This window comes from Rattus norvegicus, chromosome 7 (assembly GCF_036323735.1).
Source record: "Rattus norvegicus strain BN/NHsdMcwi chromosome 7, GRCr8, whole genome shotgun sequence".
In the NCBI taxonomy this organism is placed as follows: Eukaryota; Metazoa; Chordata; class Mammalia; order Rodentia; family Muridae; genus Rattus; species Rattus norvegicus.
This window is the reverse complement of record NC_086025.1, coordinates 83,373,919-83,387,302: the sequence shown is the minus strand read 5'-3', so window position 1 is coordinate 83,387,302 and position 13,384 is coordinate 83,373,919. Positions and strand designations below refer to the sequence as shown.

The following is a 13,384-nucleotide window of genomic DNA, read 5'->3' as shown; positions in this document are numbered from 1 at the left end:
ATATTACAAGCATATTTGAAATTCCTAAAAGATTACTAAAATATATATTAAAAATATGGATTTTGAAGGTATTGATAGCGTTATTCTTTTAGGAAGCTCCAACCAGACAAGAAGACATGTTTTGACTTTGTGTTTATATTCTTACTTAGACCATAATCTAAGAGTTAGAGATAGAAATTTCATCCCAGGCTTCCTCTCTTCTAGTCGTGTTCTACCTCAGAAATAAGGTTGTCTTTTAAAATAATCAGGATGATGAAGTGAAGACTGCAAATTAAGTGTTATTCCTCATCTACATGCTGTTAAAGTTTATTTTATACATGTTTTATCTTATATTTGATTTCAAATTCTATGTAAAATATAAAACATTTTGTATTAAATGTCACATTTGCCATTAATAAATATATAGTAAAAAGTCAAAGCCCCAATTGGTTTTCTAGACATGAATTCCGGATCTGCTTATCTAAGCCTTCCAAATGCTGAGCTTACAGGCATATGCTACCATTCCCTCAGTGTGGAATTCTAGAAGCATATGTAAATTGCTATCACCATTATGACCATTTGTTTGATGCATAAAATATTTTTAACCTACAGGCAATTTTCTATGAAGTGATTTGGGCTAGATAAACATTTTTCCTTAATTTGTGTAGCAGAAGTAGTGCCCGTATGAGAGAGTAAAACAAAAATGTCTTTCATGGATGCTTTGATTAGGTTTCTAGACAGACCAGTTTTGGTTTCTTGCTTCTACATATTTGATTTTCTGAAAAACTGCCCACAAATTCCTCAAGCCAATCGCATTTTTAAAAATTCTTCACATACATACAGGGGTTTGTGTAAGAAGTTCACTAATTTAGAATATTTAGTTTACAAATACCACACTGATGAACCAGATATTAAGTTCAAATATCTTGAATTGTATTGATTCAAGATAATTTGCAGAAACATGTTCCTCATTCTTTAGTGTCTGTAATTATCACAGATCTATTACTATGTGTCTGATTCCATAATGACCCTGCTGCAGCTGTGTTAATATATAAATGTGCACTTGTGTGATAGAAGAGAGATCTTTTCCTTTCACACAGTCTTAAATATGGAAATAGAGGTCAAGCCTCAGGAAATTGTAGAGAAATATAAATTCTCAAATAGAATTACCTACATTTCAATACAGTAAATTTTACTATAGTGAGGTAATGAAGTTTAAAGCAAGGTTTTTGTCTTCAACTTATGCTTTGGCTTTCTTTGCTTCTTTAGTCTTCTTACTCCATTTCATATTAATATAATAGCACAGCATTATTATAAGATAAACATTTCAGATCTAGTCATTGGGGAAACCTCACAATTTTGTTTTAAAAACATTAATCATAGTAATTGCTCAAAATTAGTACTGTGTACTGAAAATAGTCTGGTTGCCTCTGCCAGCTGAATGTCTATTTCTCTCTTGGGAGTAGTGCTATAGAAAGGTCAGAGCAATGCTGGAGTTCCAGAGTACAATTACTGTATCGTATGTCTTAATTGGACAGTACAGTGTTGTTCATGTACTACCATCAATGGTTCTATAACTAGAGATATTGAATTTATTGTTAGAATTGAGAAATACACAGATTGAATGAGGGAATGCAGAAAGAAGAACTGGGGTCAGAAAAGGAGAACTGAAGAAAAGGTTGGGATATTTGTTGACAATTAAATTTTCTAGACTAGCACATCACCACCTAGACTAAAACTACAACCATTGAATATTAAAATAACAATAAATCTTTTCTAAATTATGCCTTTCCTGTGGCGAAATCATGAAGTTTGATGTCACTCTGATCTCATGACAGTATATTTTGAATTTTTCTTCATCAATTTATCAGTAATATTTTATCCCATTGGAGAAATACATAAATAATAAAAATCCATGAAATACTTGGGCCATACTAGGCTGGGGACACCTAAGGATATCACACTGGAAAGGCTGAAATGTCTTAATTTCTGCCCATACCTATTATCTATAGAACATTATCTTTTTCTAACTCAAGAAACACAATATAAAAATGTTTCATGTCTTGTTTAATATGTAATACAGTCACACAGGAGTCAAATGACAGTGAGAATCTTGCAGTATGAGGAATGCATAAAAAAGAACAGAATACTGATGTCTTGTGATAAACAGTTTATAGGGTTTATTAGCAGCAAGCAGTCTTCCATAGAAGTTATGTGGCTAGTGAAGTAAACAAAACAAAAACAAACAAAAAGTTAAAATGAACAATTTTATGTTCAACACTTTGTTGTGGATGGTCTGAAAAAGAGGTCATCACGATAACCTATAACAACTATACTATATATGTACCCTATAAACAACTTACTATCAACTACTATATTACAATTTTCTTTCAAACTTTATCACTAATGGGAAACTCTCAGTAGTTTATTTTTTTTGATGGCAAAAGAAAATATTGCACAATAAATAAACATGGAAGATCCATTGACAATTATTGCAATAATAGATTGAAGTGAACTGAAACACAATGTTGAAAAATTTTGATAACTTTTAACTTTGTATTTTTGAAGTGAGTTGCAGGACCAGGAATTGAACCTACAACCTTCCCTATGCTGGGCAGATATTTCACTTCTGGGCTATATTATGATTTAATTTATATTTTAGGGATTTACTTTTTATTTTTCATTGTATATTAGTGTGTATGTATGTATGTATGTATGTATGTATGTATGTATGCTGTACATAGACTGTACAGGTACCTGAGGAGGATAAAATTTCATGTATGCTCTCCTGGAGCAGGATATACAGACAGTTGTAAACTGCTGCCTGATATGGGTGTTAGTAATAGAATACATGTTCTCTGGAAGAAAAATGTATACTCAGTCTTTGAAACATCTCTCTTACTCCCAAACTCTTATTTTTTAAACAAATATTGAAGTGTTTTTTGATGTGAAAACAGCTTGATCATAATTTATATTTATACTATTAAAAATTTGGACATATAACATGTGATAACATTACTACAGTTATGGCCATCAACCCATTTATCTGCTATTAATTAAAATAGGTTTATTGTATCTCTCAACTTTATTCTCATCTTTTTTCTTTTATTTTCCTGTCCTCTTACTTCTTTTTCTCCTCCTCCACCTTTTTGTCTTTCTTGCCTTCATTTTTACCACCAGAATGTGCATACATACACACTTGCATGCATACACACACACACACACACATATACACACACACACACACACACATAGAGACAGACAGACAGACACACACACACACAAAATTTGAGTGAAAGAAAGTCTAATTACATATCTTTACATTTTAAATATAGATGTTTTCCATAGAACTCATGGCACACATATCTAACCCTGATTCTAGTAAAACTTCAAATATACCATAATTGGAAATTTTGAACAATTTCTCTCCTTAACATCCCTGAAAAACCCAAGATCACTACAGCAAACAGACTAAAGCTGCTGCATTTAGTACCTTTCTGCCAGATGTGGCAGTGTGATTCTGGCATAAAGTGAAGAATACAGAGATGCTCAGTGAGATACTGACCTCAGAAGTAACTACATGCAAATGAGGTGATCTGATCTTCAGTAGTGATGCCAGGAATGCACAGTGGCCAAGATGAGTTTTCTTAACAATAATACTGGGAAACTGGATGCTCACATGCAAAGGAATGAAACTTTATTCTGTATGATACACAAAATTCAAGACGGTTTGAAGATGCAAGATATCAAACTATAAAGTATCTGAAATAAAAAAGGAAAGAGTTTTACATTGATCGACTCAACAGTTTCACTGGTAGAAGACCAATGTACAGGCAAGAAATTTAAAAATATGAAATAGACAAGAGAGAATACATCAAGTTCAAAGTTACTTAACCACAAAAGAAAGAATCAATGGGGTTAAAAGAGCCCATACAGAATGGAAGAAATATGTTCCAACCTCTTCTCTGGCAGATGGCTGATATCCAAAGTCCATAATAATTCAGCAATACATTTCAAGAACTTGGACAGATATTTTTCAAAAACAAAGCAAAAATATTCAACTAGCCAGCAATATACAAACGAGTCACTGATATTATTCTTCTTGCTATTCTTCTGGTAATGCCAATGTACAATGATATATTGTCTCACATTAGTAAGGTTGCTCTCTTTTGACATGCAGGACAATGTGGAGAAGTTGAACATTTGCATATTATTTAGTGAATTCATAGTGAAACTTCCACAGGGGGAAAAATTGAGCTGTGAAAATATTCGAAGTCCCATGTGATCATGATATTTATAACATCACTGGGCTATTAATCAAAACATTAATCAAAAATATCAATTTGGGGAGGATCATCTGCATTCACGCCCCCTCAGGGTTCCATCAGTGTTGTGTTTTGGTTTTGTCACTGTGACAAACTAAATTAAAGAGTTTATAAGGACGAAATATTTAACTTGTATTGCACTTGTGTAGATTCTATTCCATCGTCCATTTGGCTCATTACACAGTCAATCAGAAAAGAAATTTAGAGTGGAAAGAACCTGTTGTCTGTGCTGTGAGAGGGAAGGAGAGAAGAGGTGGATGCAAAGTACAGAGAATAGAGGAAAGAATGAAAAAAAAAACAGGCATCCGAATATCTTCTGCAACCCTCAACCACATGTCCCAATTTGATACTACTGGAGCTCCATCTTTTTTTTTTTTGGATTTTTTTTTATTTACAGTTCAAATGTTATTCCCTTCCCAGTTTCCCAGACATAAGCCTCCTATCCTGTTCCCCACCCCTTCTTCTATAAGGCTGTTCCCCTCTCCATGCACCCCCCTTCCCACTCTTCAACATTTTCCTACACTGGGGGGTCCAGCTTTGGGAGGACCAAGGGCTTCTCCTTCTATTGGTACCCAACAAGGCCATCCTCTGCTACATATGTGGCCGAAGCCATTTGTCAGTCCATGCAGAGCTTTGGGTAGTGGTTTAGTCCCTGGGAGCTCTGGTTGGTTGTTGTTCTTATGGGGTTGAAAGCCTCTTCAGCTCTTTCAATCCAGCAACAAACCACTGAACTGAGAACGGGACCCCCGTTGAAGGAATCAGAGAAAGGACTGGAAGAGCTTGAAGGGGCTTGAGACCCCATATAAACAACAATGCCAACTAACCAGAGCTTCTAGGGACTAAGCCACTACCCAAAGACTATACATGGACTGACCCTGGGCTCCAACTGCATAGGTAGCAATGAATGGCCTAGTTAAGAGCACCAGTGTAAGAGGAAGCCCTTGGTTCTCTCAATGCTGGACTGCCAGTGAACGGGATTCTTGGGGAGATGGCAGTAATTGGGGGAGGATGGGGAGGGGAACACCCATATAGAAGGAGAGGGGGAGGGACTAGGGGGATCTTGGCCTGGAAACAGGGAACGGGAATTACATTTGAAATGTAAATAAGACATGCCCAATTTAATAAAGATTAAAAAAAAAAGAATTTGAATTCACTGGCAATCTATCTTGTAACTACCTCATCACATTATATGGAAATAATATTTAAATGTCTGTTCTAGTTTGCTTCTCTGTTGCTCTATCAACCCCCAACTGTTTCAATTACTGTTCTATTCCTGAGAGAAAACACCATGACCAAGACAACTTATAAAATGAGACATTTCATAGGGGGTTTGCTTACAGTTTCAGAAGCTTTGTTGGTGAACATCATGGTAGGAAGCATAGAGGTAGGCAGTCAGGTATGGTGCTGGGAAGTGACATTTTGTAGGACACTAGCAGAACAGGTGAGGCTGGGTTTTTTATGTGTGGACTTTTGGATCCTAAAAATCTGTCACAGAGAAGCACTTCCTTTAACAAGGTCACAGCTACCGCCCAACGATGTCATACTTTCCAGTTCCTAACAAACACATCCACTAACTGGGAACCAAACATTTAAATATATGAAGCTATGGAGCCATTTTACTATTCAAACAAACAGATTGACTTGGACGATTTAGGAGAGGAAAGGTTTTGTTTGGATTGCAGGTTATAGTCCATCACCAAGAGAAGCCAAAACAAAACTGCAGGCAATAATTAAAAGAGACTGTGTGGGTACTCTGTTTGCTGGCTTGGTTCCCCTGGCTTGGACAGGCATCATTCTTACGAAGGCCAGCATTTCGGCCTGGGGATGACACTATTCATGTTGGGCTGGTTCATTGTACACCAACTAGCAATCAAGAAAATGTCCTACATTCTGGGTACCAACAAATCTCATCAAAGTAATTCCTTAATTGAAGTCCTGTTCTAAGCTGTGTCACGTTAACAACTGAAGCTAACTATGATGCCATTCATTTGGATTCCCCTTAAGCAAGTCTAATTAGCATTAGAAATTATTAATCACACTGGTTTTCAACCAGAGTTATTAATCTCAAAAATTATTCTACTGAAATAGAATTATCAATAGGATTCCATCAAATATTACATCTTTGAGAGAGAGAAGCCACCTAACTTATATAAGAACAAACTAGCTGACTGGTCAACGTGGTGAGACAGATGACATTGGAAAGTTCCCTTATAAATGTGCCCAGTATTTTCTCATTGTCTTATATCATATTTAATATAGAGTCTGTGATTTACATATACTTTTGTGAGTTAAAACATCACAAAACATTCCAAAACATCATATGAGTAAGATTATGCTGTATTTGTCTTCATGAAACTGCTTTATCATGTTTTGCAGTTTCAACATGGTTCTTCCACATCTATGCAAATGCTAGATTTTGCAGGCTAGAAAGCATCATATAACATGCACACCTAGTGTGTTGACATGCAATACTTTGACTTAGTGGCTAATATTTTGTAATATTAGGTTGGAAAGGTCCTGAAAAGTGCAGGTGTTGATACCAACCTGTGTCACTGGTGAAATATATTGAAAGCATTAAGATGTGAAGCCCACAGCAGCTCTGATTACCCATGCAATACCGCACAAGACCAGCTCTGACAGGATGGTGATTTCAAAATGGGAAGGAAACTCCGAACTCAGACAATTCCTAAGAGCTTATATGAAGATAATGATTAATGAGTTTTGGAGAGACTTTTTTCCAGTGGTGGAGCAATTCTTCAGGCATTGATATTCATGTGAACCACCTTAGTAAATCTCATTCTATCACAAAAATAATGCTATAAACTAGATGAGTTAGTTGTGAAAAGGAAAGGGAATTAGAGTAGGAGAGGGACATGAGGGCGAGGGTGTGTATGTGACCAAAATATTGTGTAAATGTATGAAGGTATGATGAATACATTATACTATAATGAAGATTTAATTATATATATAAGTTTATGGTTATAGGGCTCTGGCACGGGGTGGGGTTGGGGAGCTCTTCATGGCGATCCCTCACCCAGCTAGGTGCTTGGGATCAGGCGAGTGGGTCAGGGAGGGGGAACTGTTTCAGCCCACTGCAGCAGCTGGTTCTGCTCCCTTCCACTGCTGCAGCTTCGGAGTCCGCAAGGGGTGCAGGGGAACTTCTGGGCAGAGATTTCGGGAGAGCAGATCTCTTCCCCGAGCTGCAGGGTTACAGCTTTATGACAAGCGCTCAGACAATGGAATAATTCCTACAAACCTTGAATTCTGAACCTGATACTTAAATACAGTTTTGGATGGGTCAATGTCTGACAGCAGGTATTTCCTATTGGTTTGGCCTGGGAGCTTGGGAAGACCTCATCTACATATTTGAAACTGTAGTCCTGTTTCTATGACTGATCTGTCTTGAGCCTAAGACCTGTGGTCACATCCTCACCTGTGGAGGAGGGGCTTGGGCATTGCCCTGCATGAAAGGTCTGTCTCAAACCTCCCTGCAGGGATCTTTGGAGGGCACAGCTACATGAGGCCCTGATATCCTGGGAGACTGGGAATGTGCCTGCCATCCCTTTTAGGATCTCCTGCAGTCGACCTATCTCAACCAGGAATCAGGGTACCTTTCACAGCCTGCCGCCTCACACGTATGGTAACAAAACCTTTTCTTTCCATTCAAAGATGGAGCCCTTTCCCTAATTCCTCCAACGGGGATCCTGTTCTCAATGGCTCTCAGGTTTGCTGCTTCTATTTGCCTCTGTATTTGATGTGCTCTGGCTGTGCCTCTCAGGAGATAGCTCTATCTGGCACCTGTCAGCATCAGTATGCACTTCTTAGCTTCATCAATCTTATCTAGTTTTGGTGAAGATATATATATATATATATATATATATATATATATATATATATATATATATATATATCCTATCCCCTCCTATACATATTTTTGTTCTCCCTTTTAAGAAGTAGTGAAGCATCTGCACTTTGGTAGTCCTTGATCTGTGGATTGTATCTTGGGTAATTAGAACTTTTGGACTAATATTTTGGGCTGACCTTTGAGCATCTTTTGGGTAAATGCCCAAGAGAGGTATAGCTGGGTCCTCAGGTAGTGGAATGTCCAATTTTCTGAGGAACCTCCAGACTGATTTCCAGAGTGGTTGTACCAGTCAGCAATCCCACCAACAATGGAGGAGTGTTCCTCTTTCTCCACATCCTCGTCAGCATCTGCTGTCACCGAAGTTTTTGATCTTAGCCATTCTGACTGGTGTGCAGTGGAATCTCAGGGTTGTTTTGATTTGCATTTCCCTTATGACTAAAGATGTTGAACATTTCTTTAGATGTTTCTCAGCTATTTGACATTCCTCAGCTCTGAATTCTTTGTTTAGCTCTGAACCCCATTTTTAATAGGGTTATTTGTCTCCCTGCAGTCTAACTTCTTGAGTTCTTTGTATATTTTGGATATAAGTCCTCTATCTGTTGTAGGATTGGTAAAGATCTTTTTCCAATCTATTGGTTGCCGTTTTGTCCTAACAACAGTATCCTTTGCCTTACAGAAGCTTTGCAGTTTTATGAGATCCCATTTGTCGATTCTTGATCTTAGAGCATAAGCCATTGATGTTTTGTTCAGGAAATTTTCTCCAGTGCCCATGTGTTCGAGATTCTTCCCCACTTTTTCTTCTGTTAGTTTGAGTGTATCCTGGTTTGATGTATAGGTCCTTGATTCACTTGGACTTAAGCTTTGTACAGAGTGATAAGGATGGATCAATCTGCATTCTTCTACATGCTGACCTCCAGTTGAACCAGCACCATTTGCTGAAAATGCTATATATAAATGTATATTCAATATACATATGTGTGTTTCTTTATGTCATTTTTATTACAAATATTTTATTTATAACTATTTAGCTTATATGTATACCTCTATATGCACCATCTTTATCTATCTTTATTGTGTATATCATTTATTTATATACCTAACCTTATTAGTTCTTTCTCTTTGGGTAACACTGACCAATACAACTGGTGACAGATTGTTATATTTATACATTTAATTTAGACTTAACAACTTAAGGCTGGCGAGTTTTCTAAAACAAAACCTCCAAGCAGATTGATGACATTCTTCCATAGCCAGAAAGCAGTGTCTAAAAACTTTAAAACAACCTTTTTCTTTCCTCGATGTTAATTTATTTCACACATCTTCCAATTCGTTATACATAGGATTTTTTTTTTAAAAATATACTCAAGAAAGTCTGATTTCCACTTTATTTAGTAAGCCACCAAATCATTTCTCCATTTCCTCATTGACTTTTGGAAAATAAAATGGAAATGAAGATGGTGGGTAAGATTTACATTTCACTCACAAAGCCTTTTCCCCATGCAAGCTTCCAGTCGCATTGATATTAATAAAGACAGGTTCATGCAGGAAAAAGTATTTATATAGTGCTTTTCTAATAATGAAGTTATATTCAAATATCATTATAATATGATTTTAAAAACAACAATATAATTCACTGGCATCTGTCGTCCCCTTAACTGTACATGCAGGAGAGCAACCTCCATTGGTATCTGCCAATAAAATCCAGTGAATCATAAGGAGAAGCTAACAGTGCTGTATCTTCACTTCTGGAGATGCGGCTCAATGGTCCCAAAGGTGGGACTTGAGTTATTTTCTGAGATAGACTTTCTTGTGTTCAGTGTTATTATTTTACTTATCATGTAGTCACTAGTATGACTGTTAAATGAAAAAGCATTAGCATTTAATGTCTGAAATTTTTTACTCCCTCCAAACCTCTCTTACTATTTATATGAAGTGACAAAAGTCCCCACCCCCAAATGAATGTTAATGGACTGGTTCTGTCTGTTTTCTAGCTCAGAGGGCTATTTCCCCTGGGGGAAATCATGGCTTTGTTAATCATTGCTAGAGCACTTTACTGCTTTAAAATTCTGTCATGGGGCTTTTAGTTGGTGTCTGTGAAGAAAACTGACAGAAGATTTGAGGCGGCAGGAAAACCTTCACTCCAGGACAAAGCTGCTGCTCATTATGGGAAATCATTGTGCAGTAAGCTTAGAGGTTTCTTCTTCTCCCGAGGGTTCCAACGAAGGAGTAATAAAGGACCTTGAGACTTTATGTCGTTTATGGACGGGAAGATTGGAATCTGGAAGGAGATTTTAACTAAGTAAGGAAAGATACGGTGTAACGATGTTGAAACCATGGGTCTCATGATCTCTTCCCACCATTCATCTAGTTCCATAAACTTGGCAGTGATGAAAAGCAGGCGATGAGGCAAAGTGGGCCCAAGACTCTATTAGCAGTTATGCCAGCAGTTGAATAAACAGCTTGGAAGGGTCAATTTGTTCTTTCCCTTGAAAAAATATAAATGTGTCACTGTACAGCAGCCACATATAGGTCAACTGCTATATAAAAAATTCACAAGAATCACTTAGATATTTCATATTGGTTATGGTGTGTGTTCAGGATTAACTTTGGTGAGGAAAATTAGGTAACTTGAAATTACACACAAATTCCTCCTTATAATCTCAAATTCTCAGAAGTTTCTCATTATTAACTACTTTCTTTTAAAGTTCCTAGCGAAGTTTGTCTTTTACAGATGTCATCATATTAACCTTAGAAATGCAGAAGCTGTCCTCAGGAGCAGTTTTGAGCCTTTTGTTGGGGGAAAAGATCATATCTGGAAGGAGCTTGCCAGAGGCACTGACCAGACCCAACCTGACACGGGTGGCTTTAGTCCACATGGACACTGATGACTTGGCTTCTCTAGATCCACTGAATTAAGCATGTGCACACAACAGACTGTCCTATCCACATTCCAGATTAATATATTTACCATGAACTGAGTTGTTCACCTGTCCTAAATGTCTTTCTTGAAACATTACATAAAGGATTCTCCCTCTAGAACAGTAAGATTTAAGTGGTCTTTGAAAGGGAAGAAGTTGTCTTCTACACACGGACATTTTTTTTTCTATCACCGTTTTAATGGTGTTTCAACAACAACAAAATCACAGATATGTGATTACTTACATATTTTAAATCTGGAATAAAGCAGAAGAAACAACTACCAACAAGGAAAACAACAACAAAAACCCAAAAACCAAAACACTTTTATACCCTAAATAAATTTCCTGCAAAGATCTGAAAATTTAAGCTTGTGGCACACAGGTTCTTTTTAATATTTGAACCAACAGTTTACAGACATGGAAAGTGAATTGACTCTTTTTTATTAGATAACAATGTGCACATTAGCCCTTGCCAAAGATGTTGATGCCCAGGTGGTTGCCCCGGAGCTCTGTTGAACCTCTCTGTCTATCTCCTGAGTGCTCAGTGTGCACACTCTCTTCTATGGCCATTGTCACCATGGCTTCCGGTCCCCTTTCTTCCCTTCTGCTCTTCACTAGGGCTCTGGTGGGGCGGGCTCCTCACCTCCCTGTGCTACTTTAGGACTGCAAGAACGCCTGCTTCAGCTTCACCTGCTTTGCTCAGTCTCCTCTGCACTTCAGATTCCCTCGTTTCTGTAAGACCCTTTCTTCTCTGAACTGTGCCGGTGAGTTCTGGACTTCAGGTCAGAATCATAATGGACCCATGTACTATTCTCCCCAGAATTCTCGTGTTTTAGAAGCCTTAATTTTTCCTGGGTTTTCCCCTGTCACTATAACTGCTAGAAAGTTCTTCATAAAGCATGTTCTTAGACCTGTCCTCTTTACCGTCGCTGGATTTATTATCAGAACATTTGGTTTTTTCCTTTTTCTTCCTCTTCTCTATCTGATGTCTCCCAGCAGGAGGAAGAGAAGGAAGAGGAGGAGGAGGAGGAAGAGGAGGGGGAAGAGAAAAATTGGTTTTTACGTTTTTGGTGTTTATTTTTGTTCTTCTGTAACTTCTTTATCTTATCACTTTTTCTTGTCTTTCTTTTCAAGTCTGTCCAATTTCCTGAGAAGCTCCTGTTGGGTGGTGACTTTCAGAACTCAACTTCAGGGTCTTCTTCGTTGTCACTTGCTACATAGTCCTGTGATATTTACTCACTTCTTCCCTGTTCGACTCATTGATTTGTTTGTTCTTCAGTGAAACAAATCTTGTGAGGTTAACCTCTATTTTTCTATTAAAAACATTATTTATTTTACATCTGGTATTTATACTTTTCTAAGAGCTTAGCCATTTTTAATATATTTTCAAGTGGGAAATACTTTAACATAGCATTGAGATAGTTCAATCCTGTATTTGTATAAAATATTTTTTTTATTTACAGATGTATTCATTTCAGAGATTTGCTGCTGAATAAGTTCACCCTTTCTAGTTCATTCCTTAATCTCAGCCTGGTTGGTTCAACTCAGAGATTCTGGCTCAAAACTGTTCTCCAAGATGACTGATTCAAACTGGCTTTTCTCTGCTACCCACTGAATTGTTATTTTTGGAAAAACTGCCGCTGAATTCCACAAACTGAACTGCATTGACTGTACTAAGCTCAGCTGAACTCAACTTCACTGCTTGAAGTCAACTGAATTGCATGCACTCTATGAACTGAATTCCTCCCCTGACTCACTCAGGCAACTCTTTCTCTGATTTGTCAGTTTGTCTGTCTCTCAGTTAGATGTCAGCTTCCCGCTACAAACTAACATGACTTACATTGTTTGGGATTAGCAGTGTCAAGTGCCATGTCTGTGTTCCAGCCAGATCCTACTGTAACCTAGGACATGTTAGCATTCTGGTTGGGTCATAATAGACACCGGAGGTCTTGGATACGATCCCTTGCCAGAGCAGCCATGCTGCTGAACAAAAATTCCTCTGCATAGTTCAAACATATTTAACTATTGCTGTATTGATTATATAAGTGCATATTCTCAGTTTGTACTTGGCACAGTTTTGGCATTAACCAAAACTACTTGAAACCTATGGTGTGACTTTATCTTCTGAGATGTGAATAAGTGCCCACTTGCACCACTCAGGCAGCAATGACAGATCAAAGAAAAAATAGCACCCAAGTTTATCTTGGCTCAATGACTGAACTATTTTTCTTTTAAAGAGATGAGGGTGAAAATTTACTTACATGAGTATGACTGACTCAACGGTAGCTTTGATATAC

At 37.5% G+C, this 13,384-nt stretch overlaps 1 long non-coding RNA gene across 2 annotated transcripts; it reads right to left on the bottom strand.

The window, feature by feature from the left end:
* Positions 1 to 2,136: 2,136 nt before the first annotated feature.
* LOC134479603 (uncharacterized) lies at positions 2,137 to 12,995 on the bottom strand. 2 transcript variants are annotated; one of them, XR_010053146.1, is made up of 5 exons: positions 12,928 to 12,995; positions 6,849 to 6,997; positions 5,643 to 5,789; positions 3,545 to 3,681; positions 2,137 to 2,197 (listed from the first exon to the last, which is right to left on the bottom strand). It is a non-coding gene; the product is annotated as an uncharacterized LOC134479603 (long non-coding RNA). The 2 variants fall into 2 exon arrangements; XR_010053145.1 differs by lacking the exons at positions 5,643 to 5,789; positions 6,849 to 6,997; positions 12,928 to 12,995 and having other exon boundaries at positions 3,545 to 3,784.
* Positions 12,996 to 13,384: the final 389 nt, after the last annotated feature.